Below are 15,663 nucleotides of genomic sequence, written 5' to 3' on the forward strand. Positions count from 1 at the left end.
AGCCTTTGAAAATTATGCAAAAATTAGCACAGTATGTCAAAACCTCAGCAAGATTCTCCAGTCCTACTTATCTCTGACTCCAGGTAGCCATCAGTCCGCCCAGAACAGGCCCACTTCATTTGAATTTGGATGATGTTCCTGGACAAAGGAGAAAAAGAAAAAAAGAAAAAAAAGACCAAGGGGAGAGAAGATGGAGAAAGAAAGGAGAAGAACAAAAAAAAAAAAAAAAAAAGAGAGGGGGGGGGAAGAGGACCCAGACTTTGGGATGTTTTCCTCTCTTTTTTCCCTTCCCCCTCCTCCTCTCACCTCCCCAACCCTCTCTCCGTAATGCATCCTCCTCAACGCCTCTCCCTGTTTGGGAAGAGAAAAAAAAAAAAAAAAACAGGCAAAAAAAGGAAAAACAATGAGCGAGTTCCAGTTCAGGTATCATGGTTTCTCTCCAATGGTTGGTTCCTGTGTTCCAGGCGAGAATTATGCTGTCGACCCGGGCTTGGCCTCCTTTCCTCCCTGGTCTCGACTTGCTTTTGTCCCCCAAGACGTCCCACATCTCTTCCTGAGCTTGTGGGGGATCCTCTTCTATTATTCCCTTCTCCACTAGCTCCTTTTTCTTGCCTTTCTGACCTAGTCTTGTTGAGCTCTGCCATGAGAATGTTTTCTGCTTCTTTGTAGTCCTTGTAGTATACAAACGAGCCATTGGGGTTTCTAACTTTCAGTGTAGCAGGGTATAATAGCTGGCACTTTACTTTTTTGTTGTACAGAAATGAGCAAATTTTGGTAAATTCTTTTCTCCTTCTGGATACTTCCGCTGAATAATCCCCAAAAATTAGCAGTCTGTTGCCTTGATATTGTAGTGGACGCTTTCGCTCTCTAAAGGCCCTCAATATTTCCTCCTTATGCTTATAATCAAGGTACTTGACAATCACCTGCCTGGCTCTTATCGGGGTATTCTTGTTTGAGTTTTGGCCCTCTCCCTTATTAGCCTCCTGGTGTCTCAGTGGACCCACTCTGTGGGCTCTTTCAACTCTGAATTTCGCCTTTATGCCCAGGGCCTGCGGTAGCTCCAACTCGCATATATTATCCAACTGTCCAATCGACACAGACTCTGGCAACCCGACTATACGTAGGTTGTTTCGTCTCGATCTGTTTTCCAAATCGTCCGCTTTATCCTTCAAGTATTCATTAGATTTTGCTAGAGCTGCTATTTGTGCTTGCATAGCCAGTATTGTCTCCTCGGAGTCAGATATTCTCTGCTCTGATTCTGCCAGTCTAGAGGCATGGGCATTTATCTGTTTTTGCATATTAGCTAATGATGTTTGTATGGCTGCCTCAATAGCCACTTTAACCTCTTTTGACAAGTGTGATGTCACTTCTTCAGCCAGTTTTTTATAGTCCACATTAAGCTTTTGTGTGTACTTGTCTTGGCCTGCAGGTGGTGCTGTTTTCTTAGTTCTCTTTGTCTGGACTGGGCCACCACCTCCATCCCCCAATAGCTTGCAGGCTTGTGATGTTGGTGTAGTAAGCTGCTTTTTGTTTCCTTTGGAAGGGGTATTATTAATTCTTGCATTTGACTTCCTGTGAGTCTGAGTGGGATTAATCTCCCTGTGCTGTTTGTCAGTTTCATCCTCCAACACTGCTGTGTCTTTGAGCTGCCCTGCTTTGCCTGCATCTTCTCTCCCCTCTGCCTCCATATCTCCTTCATCCTCCCATTGCGATCCACCATCATCAGTCCCCTGCATCCACCTCTCTCCTGCTGTGTCCTCCTGTGACTCCTTGCTCATATCTTCCTTATCTCCTGTCTCCTCGCTCATATCTCCCTTATCTCTCCCCTTCCAGCTCTGTGTTTGCTTTTCTGTGTCTCTCACCATGCGTTCAGGCTCCTCCCCCATCAGGCTCGGCGCCATTATCTTATCTTCTCCTCTGTCCATATCAAAGCTTCTCCAGGCTGACTCACCGCTCCCAGAGCTTCTCAGGAGGTACCGTTCCATAGCTGGCTGCTTTAGGTAGCCTCCTGTGCTGCTCTCTGTTTGGTGGCTCGTCCGGGGGGGTCTGTTTTTAGTCGGTTTCTGTGAGGGGTGGCAGGAGCTCTCCTCTAAGCTTCCACCTCAGCCAGGACAGGAACAGGAAGTCCATATTGCTATTTTAAGGCGGGCTTTGCACGTTGCGACATCGCAAGCCGATGCTGCGATGTCGCACGCGATAGTCCCCGTCGCAGGTACGATATCTTGTGATAGCTGGCGTAGTGAAAATTATCGCTACGCCAGCTTCACATGCACTCACCTGCCCTGCGACCGTCGCTCTGGCCGGCGACCCGCCTCCTTCCTAAGGGGGCGGGTCGTGCGGCGTCATAGTGATGTCACACGGCAGGCGGCCAATAGCGGCGGAGGGGCGGAGATGAGCAGGATGTAAACATCCCGCCCACCTCCTTCATTCCGCATAGCCGCCGGCGGCAGGTAAGGTGAAGTTCCTTGCTCCTGCGGTGTTATACACAACGATGTGTGCAGCCGCAGGAACGAGGAACAGCATCGTGCCTGTCGCAGCAGCATAATTATGAAGAAGTCGGAGCCTGCAACGATGATACGATAACGACGCTTTTGCGCTCGTTAATCGTATCATCTAGCATTTACACACTACGATCTCGAAAGTGACGCCGGAAGTGCGTCACTTTCGATTTGACCCCACCGACATCGCATGTGCGATGTTGCAACGTGCAAAGCCGCCCTTACTCTTTCTGTTTGGGCCAATCATACAAGGGACCCACTTCCACCAGTGATATGTCCGCCCTTGGGTGGTTTATTATGACTGAAGTTGGGGAACTCTGTTCCACGACACTAATAGCATGTGAGGTTGTGATATTTACTATAGAGGCTAGCTGTTGTATGATGCTTTCTCCTATCCAGCATTTCTAATGTATGAACTCACTTTTCTTAGTATTTTGATTAATTCCCTTGTGTTGGGTTTTATACTTTTCTACCATGATTGACTTTCCATCAGTTAAGCCTTATGCACACAGCAGAATGATACATTCATGTTGCATTGCCACATAAGAGGATGCCTGAGGCCATGTTCCCACATGAGAATAAATGCTGCATTTTGTTGCAGAAAATCTACATTTAACAGTTCAAGCAAAGTGAATATGATTTCATAAGGAATCCAGCCCACGCTGTTGAACTAAGTGCAGAATCTCAGGTTTTCAGCACTAAAAATGCATAAAAACCTACTGCATTAAATAAGAGCGACTTCTAGTGTGGTGGCCCAAGCAGTCAATGTACTACATGGTTTGTTATTCATTTGCGATTCTAAGCCTGCAGCTATGTCCGGAGGCTCCAGTAGATGGTCCCATGACGTATTTAAGGTCATCCTAAAGGTGATTTAAACTTTCAGGAAAATGGACCCCAAAAGATCTAAAATAACAAACAGAGCGGGTTCTCACTGTACCCAGGTCCAGCGCCAGCTCCCCACCATTCCTTGAATCTTGGTGTTTTGGGTGCAGCGGTGGCATCAGGTTGATAGTAATCTTCACCACAGAAGCCAATCACTGAGCTTAGCGGCTGTGCCAAGGTAGACGGCAGAAGCCACTGAATTCAGTGTTTGGCGGAAAACGTGCTATCGATATATCTTCCCTGCTATAGGCAATACATCAAGAGTTAGACCCAAGCAGCAACAAGGAGCCAGCGGTGGACCTATGGAGGGTGAGTACTTAGTTATTTTAGAGCATTTGTAGTCAAACTATGAGCTCCTTTAAGGAGCCTCCCAGTAAAAGACAACAGAAATATTAGTGGCATTACATAGCACACAACATACGGTTTAAGTAGAAAAAATGGTTTCCGAATAAAATAAATAATAATAATACATTCCCGTTAAAAAATGTTCATTATATTCTGTGATGTTTCTGGTTAATGTAGGATTTATGGGGCTTTTAGGCATCTCTACATGGTAATGATTACTGTACTTGCCGCAGATTACGAATTCTTATAACATTATTCGTCTTCAGTGCGGCTATGTAATTAATGAGTCTGGGCCACTAAAGTGCAATCCTACAGCGATATTATTTTCTAATTCACTGGCTACACAGATCTGCCGGTGAGACGTTACATAGGACGATTTACTGAGACTGATGTTTTTCTGAGAAATTACTTAGAATTTTAATATTATTGTCTTATACAATGGAAAAGGGGAAACTTTGCATCGAGGATATAACTAAAAATATACATGTTGACTGTTTGCAATAAACTGGTCCCAAATTAATCCCATAATATCTGCAGTTCTATCCCATCCGTGATTCTTATTCGATCTAGGTATTACTATGCTCTTTGGCTAATTCTGTCTTGTCTCCATCATAGAGTATGCACTAATGACACATCCTTAGGGCGGCTTTGCACACTACGACATCGCAGGTGCGATGTCGGTGGGGTCAAATCGAAAGTGACGCACATCCGGCGTCACTTGCGATGTCGTAGTGTGTAAATCCTAGATGATACGATGAACGAGCGCAAAAGCGTTATCGTATCATCGGTGCAGGCTCCGACATTTCCATAATGTCGGAGCCGCGACAGGTACGATGTAGTTCCTCGTTCTTGCGGCAGCACACATCGCTGTGTGTGAAGCTGCAGGAGCGAGGAACATCTCCTTACCTGCCGCCAGCGGCTATACAGAAGTAAGGAGGTGGGCGGGATGTTTACATCCTGCTCATCTCCGCCCCTCCGCCGCCATTGGCCGCCTGCCATGTGACGTCGCTGTGACGCCGCACGACCCGCCCCCTTAGGAAGGAGGCGGGTCGCCGGCCAGAGCGACGGTCGCAGGGCAGGTGAGTGCATGTGAAGCTGGCGTAGCGATAATTATCGCTACGCCAGCTATCACAAGATATCGTACCTGCGACGGGGGCGGGAACTATCGCGTGTGACATCGCAGCATCGACTTGCGATGTCGCAACGTGCAAAGCCCGCCTTAGTCTCATCACACATCCAATCACTACTTAGGCCTCATCAAACATCCGTAATTTTGTCTCATACGTTATTAATCAGTATTTAGGATCTTCTTTTCATCAGTGTTTGGTCAGGGTCCGCTTTTACCATCAGTGTTTCATTAGTTTTTCACATACAGTGATCAGCATAAATGAGTACACTTCCTTTTGAAAGGTAAGATTTTAATCAATATCTTATTGAATACAAAAACAATTTAAAATTTTTTGCCAAGTTTCATAGAATATGAAAGTAACGTGAAAGAAAGGCTAATAATAATAATTTTCATTACAAAATCTTCAGTTTTACTCAACTTTAATTAATACACCTCACATCAAAAACTAAGACATGTAGTATTTTCTATGACCTTCATGTTTTTTAAGGCAGCCACAAGTTGGTGATATATTGCAAAGTCTATCCTATTCCAATCTTCAAAAATGACTTATTTTAGAGCCTGGCTGCTGGATGGAGACTGTCGCTCAACTTCCCTTCAAATTCCCCCATAGGTGTTCGATCAGGAGACATACTTGGCCAATGAGTCACTTTCACCCTATTCTACAGATATGCAACAGATGTGTATTTTGGATTATTGTCCTGCTGAAAAAGTGCACGTCTGCCAAGGGCACGGAGTGTTGATAGTATCTTCTCTTTCAGTATAGTTCAGTACATCATGTATTCATTCTACAATCAATGAAATGTAGCTCCCCAACTTTACCAACACTCATGGAGCCCCACATAAGAACACTGCCACCACCATGTTTTACTGCAGGCACTATGATTTTTTTTTTTATCCTAACCTTTGTTATGCCACACAGTTTTGAAGACATCAGTTCCAAAAAGATTTATCTTGGTCTCATCACTCCAGAGCAGGGGTGGGCAATTCATTTTCCCAAGGGCCGACATGAGAGATCATGACTGTTGGGGAGGGCCAAACCAATAGTCTGAAATTAATTCTCTTCAATAGTAATATTAAAATCTTAATTTTTATATTAAGATTAATTTTATCACTTAATACTGAGCAGAATTAAGTATGCTGACATCCCACTATATACAGTATGAGCCCTGAGTACCATACATACAGGATGAGCCCTCACATAACCCTCTATACACAGTATGAATACACACATAACTTCACTATATAGCATTTAGCCTGCCACATAGCCCCTATATACAGTATGTGCCCCACCACACAGCCTCTCTATATACAGTATGAGCCCTCACATAGCTTACTATATACAGTTTTAGCCCCCACATAGCCTCTTTATGTTCTCTATCAGGCCACACAGCCCCCTATCTACAGTATGAGCCCCCACATAGCCCTCGATATACAGTATGAGTCCCTGGCATAGCCTCTCTATATACAGTATGAGTTCCCCCATAGCCTCTCTATATACAGTAGGCGACACCAAATAGCTTACTATATACAGTTTGAGCCCCCCCACATAGCCTCTTTATGTACTGTATGAGCCCACCCAGTCCCCTATATACAGTATGAGCCCCCACACAGCCTCCCTACATGAAAAATAGGAAAAAATTCTAACAACTGCAGAAATGAGTAGGCTAAAACATCGCATTTATTATAATATAGAAAATCCAAAGAGAAGATTAAAAATGCATGCAAAAAAATGAGACAACAGGTCTACACATTTTGAGATGACTATCTCTTAGCCTTGACAAGGTGTGAGTGAGAAAACTATGGCTTTTATTATACTTGTCATGAGAACCAGCTATGGGATCACACCCCTAGTTAATATAAACAATTAACCTTGTCTAGGAAGAGCTAAAACTTGCAATGAAATTAAGTGGATGTGTCGCGCCCCCAGAAGCAGCAGAGCTGCTCGGATCTGGGTTGTCAATGGCTCGAGTGATCCCGGACCCGGGTAATGGCGGACGCTTAATAAGATGGCAGGGGCTATTTACAAGGGATTATAAAGTTAATGTTTGTGACACCACCTGCAAGGGAATAGATGTCGCCGCTGCTGCTTGTGAGGGACTGGGGCTGATGGAATCAGCAGCGAGTGTGTTAACCCCCTCCGCAGGTAGGGTAAACTCCAGTGTCATCTAGGTGATGGATAAGGTGCAGAATGAAAGGAATGTAAACAGGCAAAGTCTGAGTGAAACAGGGAGTCTTTACTGATGATTTACTCACAGGTTACACTCCCCTGGTGCTGGGGACATATTCCTGGTTCCCTTTGACCCGCCTCTGTCCGTGTAGCCTGGCTATGGCCCCCTCCGTGCACTTCTCTTGTGGCGTGACTCCCTCCTGGCTTGGAACACTTGAAGGGCCACTTAAGGGTGGGGAGGAGCTCTGGAAGTTTCCTCACCGCACAGATTCTGGCAGAAGGCTTGAAGCTTTCCAACTTCTCCCCTCGGGTTCTGCACCCGGTTGTGTGCACAGCTCTGTCAGTCCCTTGCAGACCCCGGAGCCAGCTGCTTCACCCCTGGGCATCAATCCTCAGGCCTCGCACCCAGACCAGACACCCCGCCGGGTGACCTCCTCCTTCCTTCTCCTCTCTCTGTATGCTTCACTCCTTCCACTCACCAACCCCTCCCTTTCCCTCTAGGGACCTAACTACGGGAGGCAACCTCCACTTCCTGGACAGGCTTTACACCATAGGATGGCCAACCTCTGATCATGCCCTCTTGTGGTCCAGGGTGATGTTGTGTCAGTGTTTTAGGTTTGTGCGGGTTTAGCCAGAGCTAGGACTCCAGGAACCAGGTTGCAGATCTTAGTAGCATGACAGGGGCGCTACAGATGCATTCAACTAAAATATGGTGCAAATCTCAAAAAAATACAGAAAAATAACTTTCACATTTTCTACATTGATATTGCAAATAATAAATTGAATAATTATTCCAAAATGGCTACTAATTTTTATGCCTATAAACCAACATTAATGGAAGTATACAATAAAATGAAATTCATAGTTATTCCAAAGACAATATTAATTACTGTACCAGTGAATACTGCTCATAAAAATCAGGAGGAAAGACCAAATAAAAAATCAAGATGAAAATCTGTGCTAGAAATAACCACACGATTGTCCATATTGATATTCTCCACTGTTGAGATAAAATTAAACTTTATTGAAAGCACAAAATCACTGTACCAACAAACCTACATTATTTATATCCTATAGATATACCAAGTGGAATAATAATAAGCAGTGAAAATATGCATGTAATGATGATAAATTGACAAAGTGCTCAATACTCCTGTATAGATCAAAGTAAAGGACATTGCTATGAGTGAATCAATACTGCATATTGACACAATATGCTTCATATGCATATACTGATAAATTTATAATAGTGAAAAAAACAACATAAATATATAAACAAAATGAGGATCAATATATGAAGATTCAATAAAAATACGAGATCACTTTTAAAATTAAGTCCATTTGGAGATCTCGTATCTACACACAAAATCCAGTATACGTCTCGTTTTAATGGTACCTTAGCCCAATCGCCACTTTTGATGGGTTGCTTTATTCTCTACTGTATATTCCTGTAACTGCTAATGTGGAAGTGTCACACTGACTAGTCCTGATGCGTAGACCCTGTGTCTCATTTTACTGTGGGTATTTTTAATCTGTTCTTTGGATATTTATGTGTCGCCCAGGGTTATGGGGTACTCTGTCCTGGGCAGTGTATATCTGGGGAATGTCACTTTGGTGGCCGTTGCCCAGTTCCGTGCCTTGGGTGGTTTTTGAAAAGGGGAATATTTACAGGGGATTGTTGAATAAAGTTTATACGTGACGCCACTTGCGGTTTTGGAGATGGAGCCACCACTGCTCAATGTTCACTACTGGGGTTGGTGTTAGTGGCAGCCTGGATGTCAGGCCCTCCGCAAGCAGGGCCAGGCCCCAGAGGATAGGTGTTGTAGATGGGTGTTGAAAGAAGGTAGGCCACAATGAGAGTTTGGTGTAGCTGGTTCTTTTTACTCACTGCAAGCTGGTAACTGGTCACCCGAGGCTGGCTGGTCTTAACTGCAGGTCCCCTTTAATCCCAGTGCCGGTTTAGTGACCTGGTGGCTTCTTTCCCCTGCACCTGTCTTTGGTTGGTCGGTCCCTGTGGTGTAGAGCGGCTGGGGGTCCCCTCCTGGTTGTCTTCTTCAGCAGTCCGTATGACGGTAGCGTGAACCCTGTGGGGTTGGAGTCTCTGGTCCTGTCCCCGGTTCTCCCATTGCTACTCTGTCCCGAACTTCAAGGTCAATGATGTCCTTGATGGTCCCCTCACTGTGCAGATTTGATCAGGTCTGCCTGGAGCTTTTGCCTGACCTAGGATTCTGTACCCCGTTGGTGCGTAGTTCCGGGAGTACTCCACCATACTTCACCGGTAACTAAACGCCTGGGCCCTCAGGTCACTGTTACTCCGGTCAGTCCGTCTTTTCACTTTTACAGTCTCTCCTAGTGGACTGGAGTGGCTCCACCTATAGGCGGCCATCCATTCGTCCAACCCTGGCCTTGTACCATTCTATGGGGGATGATTGGGGAAAAACAGGGATTATCTGGAGTGTGTGTGTGTTACCGGCACTGGTTTTCTGGGTCCCTAGGGGGTAGGCCCTACATCCCGGTGGAGATGTAGTACCTTGTAGCTCCCTGATGGCTTCAGGGGCGCTACATTTATATACTATAATAAATGTGATGTTTTAGTCTACTATTTTCGTGTTGCTGGAATTTTTTCCTATTTTTCATATCTCACACACTCAAGGAACCGGCCTGAGGCTGCTGTGCACCGCACCCTGTTTTGAAAGATTTCCCCACCTGTTAAACTGATTTCTCTGTGTGTTTTTTTTTTCCCAGCGCCCTACATACCGTATGAGCCTACACATAGCCCCTATTATTAGTCCCCCACATAGCCTCTCTATATACACAAAGGGGAGAAACTCCAGCATCCAAGTCCAGGGTGAGTTAAAAAACTTGATTTATTGGATATGCATTAAAACAATTTCCAGCAATTTAAAAACATGTATGTATCATGACAAATAGGATGCGTTTGAGGCATCTTGTCCTTATTCTTAGTCTCTATATACAGTATGAGGCCCATATAGCCCCTCTACATACAGTGTGATTCACCACATAGCTTCCTAAATACATTATGAGCCCCATATAGTCTCCTTTGTACAGTATGAGTCCCCACATTGCCTCCTAAATACAGTGAGTCCCCACATTGCCTCCTAAATACATTATGAGCCCCCACATTGCCTCCTATATACATTACGTGCCTCACATAGCCACCTATATACATTGAACCCCACATTGCCTCCTATATACAATGAGCCCCCACATAGCCTCCTATATATAGTATGAACCCTCACATAGCTTCTTAAATACATTATAAGCCTCTCATAGATTACTATATACATTATGAGCCTCACATAGCCTCCTATATATCTTTTGAGCCCCACATAGCCTCTTATATACAGTATGAGCCCCCAAAGAGCCTCATATAGACAGTATGAACCGCCAAATGGCCTGCTATATACAGCATGAGCCCCCACATAGTCTCCTGTATACGTTTGTCAGCCCCCACAATAGCGTCCTATATACATTTCTGAACACCCACATAGCCTCCTATATGCTTTGAGCTCCATGTAGCCTCATATATATACATTTTGAGCCCCACATGGCGTTCTAAATATAGCATGAGACTCAACATAGCTCCATATATTCAGAATGAGCCCCCACATAGCCTGATACATACAGCATGAGCCCCCACATAGCCTCTTAAATACAGCATAAGCCTCCACATAACCTCCTATATACTTTGTGAGCCTTCATATAGCCTCATATATACATTTCTGAGCCCTTACATAGTTTCCTATCTATATATATAATTGCCTTATTCTGTCTGTCTGTCTGTCTTGCTCCAAAATTGTGTCCTTACGGTGACACAAAGCTGATTGGCCGCTGGGCTCGCCATGGCCCTGCCCCCCGCACGGATTGGCCGCTCGCCCAGGCAACTCGCCCACGCCCCGCCCCCCTCACGCAATGCACGCTCGCTCTGGCCCCGCCCCCCGCACGCATTCCCCGAACCGACCGACACGGAGCCACGACTCCCAGGTGAGTACTGTACCCTCGGGAGCCCACATCAGCGTACACCGCCAACCCAGCCGACACATACCCTCGCATTGCTGGGGTTGCCGCCGTATGCTGGTGTGGGCTACCGTGCGAGCGGGGGCCGGGATACGCTGGTAACCATGGTAGCATAGTTACCAGCGCATCAAGGTCCTGCAGCGGCGGAACATACACACACGCACGCACGCACACAAACACACACACATCAGATCACACTCACTCTCACACACACCTCACACACACATCACATCGCATCCACACACTCACAACATCCTGGGATATCGCTTACTTCTCGGCGGCGATACTGTGCAGTGAACTTCCAGGACCTGCCGGAGGATCACATGGCCAGAAGCATGTGGTATCTCCGGATGTTGTGAGTGTGAGCGCGTATGTGCAATATCGTCAATGTGTGTGTGCGTGAGTGTATGCGATCGGGTGTGTGTGAGTGTATGTGATCGGGTGTGTGTGAGTGTATGCGATCGGGTGTGTGTGAGTGTATGCGATCGGGTGTGTGTGAGTGTATGCGATCGGGTGTGTGTGTGTGTGTGCGTGCGATCGGATCTGTGTCGGTAGAGGAGCACGGCGTGCTGGAGGAGGCTGGGAGGAGAGAGGCTGATCCGTGGGAAGGCTGGGAGGGGGAGGCTGAGAGAAGAGAGGCTGATGCTGGGGGAGGCTGAGGCTGGGGTAGGCTGGGAGGAGAGAGGCTGATGCTGGGGACAGAAAAGGCTGATGCTGGGAGGAGAGAGGCTGATGCTGGGAGGAGAGAGGCTGATGCTGGGAGGAGAGAGGCTGATGCTGGGAGGAGAGAGGCTGATCCTGGGGAAGGCTGGGAGGGGGAGGCTGAGAGAAGAGAGGCTGATGCTGGGGGAGGTTGAGGCTGGGAGGAGAGAGGCTGATGCTAGGGACAGAAAAGGCTGATGCTGGGAGGAGAGAGGCTGATGCTGGGAGGAGAGGGGCTGATGCTTCGGGCAGAGAGGCTGATGCTTCGGGCAGAGAGGCTGATGCTGCGGGCAGAGAGGCTGATGCTGCGGGCAGAGAGGCTGATGCTGGTGCAGCATGGGGGACGGAGCACGATGGGGGGTGCGCAGCATGGGGGATGGAGCACGATGGGGAGTGCGCAGCATGGGGGATGGAGCACGTTTGGGAGTGTGCAGCATGGCGGATGGACCACGTTTGGGACTGCGCAGCATGGGGGATGGACCACGTTTGGGAGTGCGCAGCATGGCGGATGGACCACGTTTTGGAGTGCGCAGCATGGCGGATGGAGCACGTTTGGGAGTGCGCAGCATGGCGGATGGAGCACGTTTGGGAGTGCGCAGCATGGCGGATGGAGCACGTTTGGGAGTGCGCAGCATGGCAGATGGAGCACGTTTGGGAGTGCGCAGCATAGCGGATGGACCACGTTTGGGAGTGCGCAGCATCGCGGATGGACCACGTTTGGGAGTGCGCAGCATGGCGGATGGAGCACGTTTGGGAGTGCGCAGTATGGCGGATAGAGCACGTTTGGGATTTGGGAGTGCGCAGCATGGCGGATGGAGCACGTTTGGGAGTGCGCAGCATGGCGGATGGAGCACGATGGGGAGTGCGCAGCATGGCGGATGGAGCACATTTGGGAGTGCGCAGCATGGCGGATGGAGCACATTTGGGAGTGCGCAGCATGGGGGATGCAGCACGATGGGGAGTGCGCAGTATGGCGGATGGAGCACGATGGGGAGTGCGCAGCATGGGGGATGGAGCACGATGGGGGGTGCGCAGCCAGGGGGATGGAACACGATGGGAGGTGCACACCTCCCCCCAACACACACACACACACGCGCGCACTGCACAACACACCACACACACACACTGGGAACCACAAACAACTGCCCTACACAGACACCCACACACACAGACAACGCTGCACACACAAATATACGCACATACCGCAGAACACACACATTGCACAAAACATACCTCCCCCCCAAAACACACCACACACACAAACCGTGCAACACACACACAACGCTACAGACACACAGCGCTCCACAAACAACGCAACACACGCAACACACATACAACACCGCTCTCATCCCCCGCCACACCCAGACAACACCCAGAACATGTACAGCGCCCTACACAAACACTTGGTAAGTACACACAACAACATCTATATATATAACAAAAATCATACATGAACTACACAATACGTAAATTCTAGAATACCCGATGCGTAGAATCGGGCCACCTTCTAGTATACATATAAGCCCCCACACAGCTTCCTACATACATGCAAACATCCCATACATGTGAAGAAAGAGAAAAACATACTCTCCTGCTCAGCCTCTATTGCACGGACTCTCCACACAGCACAAACGATGATGTGGTGGCATTCCGCCTGCCGTGCCTCACGCTGATGGGTGGAAGACAGAGTCAGCAACGCCATCTCTACCAAGTTGTTCACTGAAGATACAGAAAGTAGTGATATGGGAAGTGGGCAACAGCAGAGAACATGTATGGTGTAGCTTGCTGTCCACTATTTTCCAAAAACTCCAAAGTTCACAAAGTGTTCAGCATAACATGCAGTTAGTGGGTAAAGGAAAAAGGATAACTATAAAAGTAAGATAAAACCCAAACTTTATTAAATAAATATAAGAAATACAAAACCAAGGTACCTCACACTGTAAGGGACATATTGAATTTGAAGCTTCTTCACCTTTTTTCGGGCCATCATTCCAGACTTGTTTAACACGTGTCACACGGTGCTTGCATGGATGTCTGTGATCTCACTATTATGAAACATAAGAGCCACCTCCACTGCCGTGTTTATCGCACCAGACTGGTAGACCATGTGATAAGCCGACTTGTTGATTCTGATATTTTGCCCGGATGCCCACCTCTTGGCTTTTCAAAAGATGGATGGACTTCATTTAATATTTTTCCAACTGTCATGGCACTCAAATGATACAGTTTGTCAATTTTCTTGGCTAAGAGACTGCTATTGATGAGCTGGATGATGCAGTTTCTCTTTTTTTCACAAATCTTTTTCATGGCTGCTCTTTGATTTGAACCAGTGACCAATCGCTAGGCAATCAACCTAATAACACACAGAGCTATTAAGGAATGTGAGAACAGGTTGTAATTTGTAGTATACAGGAAGAACAAATTTTTTAATCACCAGGAGCAAAACAGTAACAATGCTCTAACATGACAAGCATTTCCATAACCAGCTATCTATATATATATAATTGCCTTATTCTGTCTGTCTGTCTGTCTGTCTTTCTTGCTCCAAAATTGTGTCCTTACGGTGACACAAAGCTGATTTGCCGCTGGGCTCGCCATGGCCCCGCCCCCCCGCACGGATTGGCCGCTCGCCCAGGCAACTCGCCCACGCCCCGCCCCCCTCACGCAATGCACGCTCGCTCTGGCCCTGCCCCCCGCACGCATTCCCCGAACCGACCGACACGGAGCCACGACTCCCAGGTGAGTACTGTACCCCCAGGAGCCCACATCAGCGTACGCCGCCAACCCAGCCGACACATAACCTCGCATTGCTGGGGTTGCCGCCGTATGCTGGTGTGGGCTCCTGTGCGAGCGGGGGACGGGATACGCTGGTAACCATGGTAGCATAGTTACCAGCGCATCAAGGTCCTGCAGCGGCGGAACATACACACACGCACGCACACACACACACACATCAGATCACTCTCACACACACCTCACACACACATCACATCGCATCCACACACTCACAACATCCTGGGATATCGCTTGCTTCTCGACGGCGATACTGTGCAGTGAACTTCCAGGACCTGCCGGAGGATCACATGGCCAGAAGCATGTGGTATCTCCGGATGTTGTGAGTGTGAGCGCGTATGTGCAATATCGTCAATGTGTGTGTGCGTGAGTGTATGCGATCGGGTGTGTGTGAGTGTATGCGATCGGGTGTGTGTGAGTGTATGCGATCGGGTGTGTGTGAGTGTATGCGATCGGGTGTGTGTGTGCGATCGGATCTGTGTCGGCAGAGGAGCACGGCGTGCTGGAGGAGGCTGGGAGGAGAGAGACTGATCCTGGGGAAGGCTGGGAGGGGGAGGCTGAGAGAAGAGAGGCTGATCCTGGGGGAGGCTGAGGCTGGGGTAGGCTGGGAGGAGAGAGGCTGATGCTGGGGACAGAAAAGGCTGATGCTGGGAGGACAGAGGCTGATGCTGGGAGGAGAGAGGCTGATGCTGGGAGGAGAGAGGCTGATGCTGGGAGGAGAGAGGCTGATCCTGGGGAAGGCTGGGAGGGGGAGGCTGAGAGAAGAGAGGCTGATGCTGGGGGAGGCTGAGGCTGGGGTAGGCTGGGAGGAGAGAGGCTGATGCTAGGGACAGAAAAGGCTGATGCTGGGAGGAGAGAAGCTGATGCTGGGAGGAGAGAGGCTGATGCTGGGAGAAAAGAGGCTGATGCTGCGGGCAGAGAGGCTGATGCTGCGGGCAGAGAGGCTGATGCTGGTGCAGCATGGGGGACGGAGCACGATGGGGGGTGCGCAGCATGGGGGATGGAGCACGTTGGGGAGTGCGCAGCATGGGGGATGGAGCACGTTTGGGAGTGCGCAGCATGGCGGATGGACCACGTTTGGGAGTGCACAGCATGGGGGATGGAGCACG

Source organism: Anomaloglossus baeobatrachus, chromosome 4, assembly GCF_048569485.1.
Source record: "Anomaloglossus baeobatrachus isolate aAnoBae1 chromosome 4, aAnoBae1.hap1, whole genome shotgun sequence".
NCBI classification, from domain to species: Eukaryota; Metazoa; Chordata; class Amphibia; order Anura; family Aromobatidae; genus Anomaloglossus; species Anomaloglossus baeobatrachus.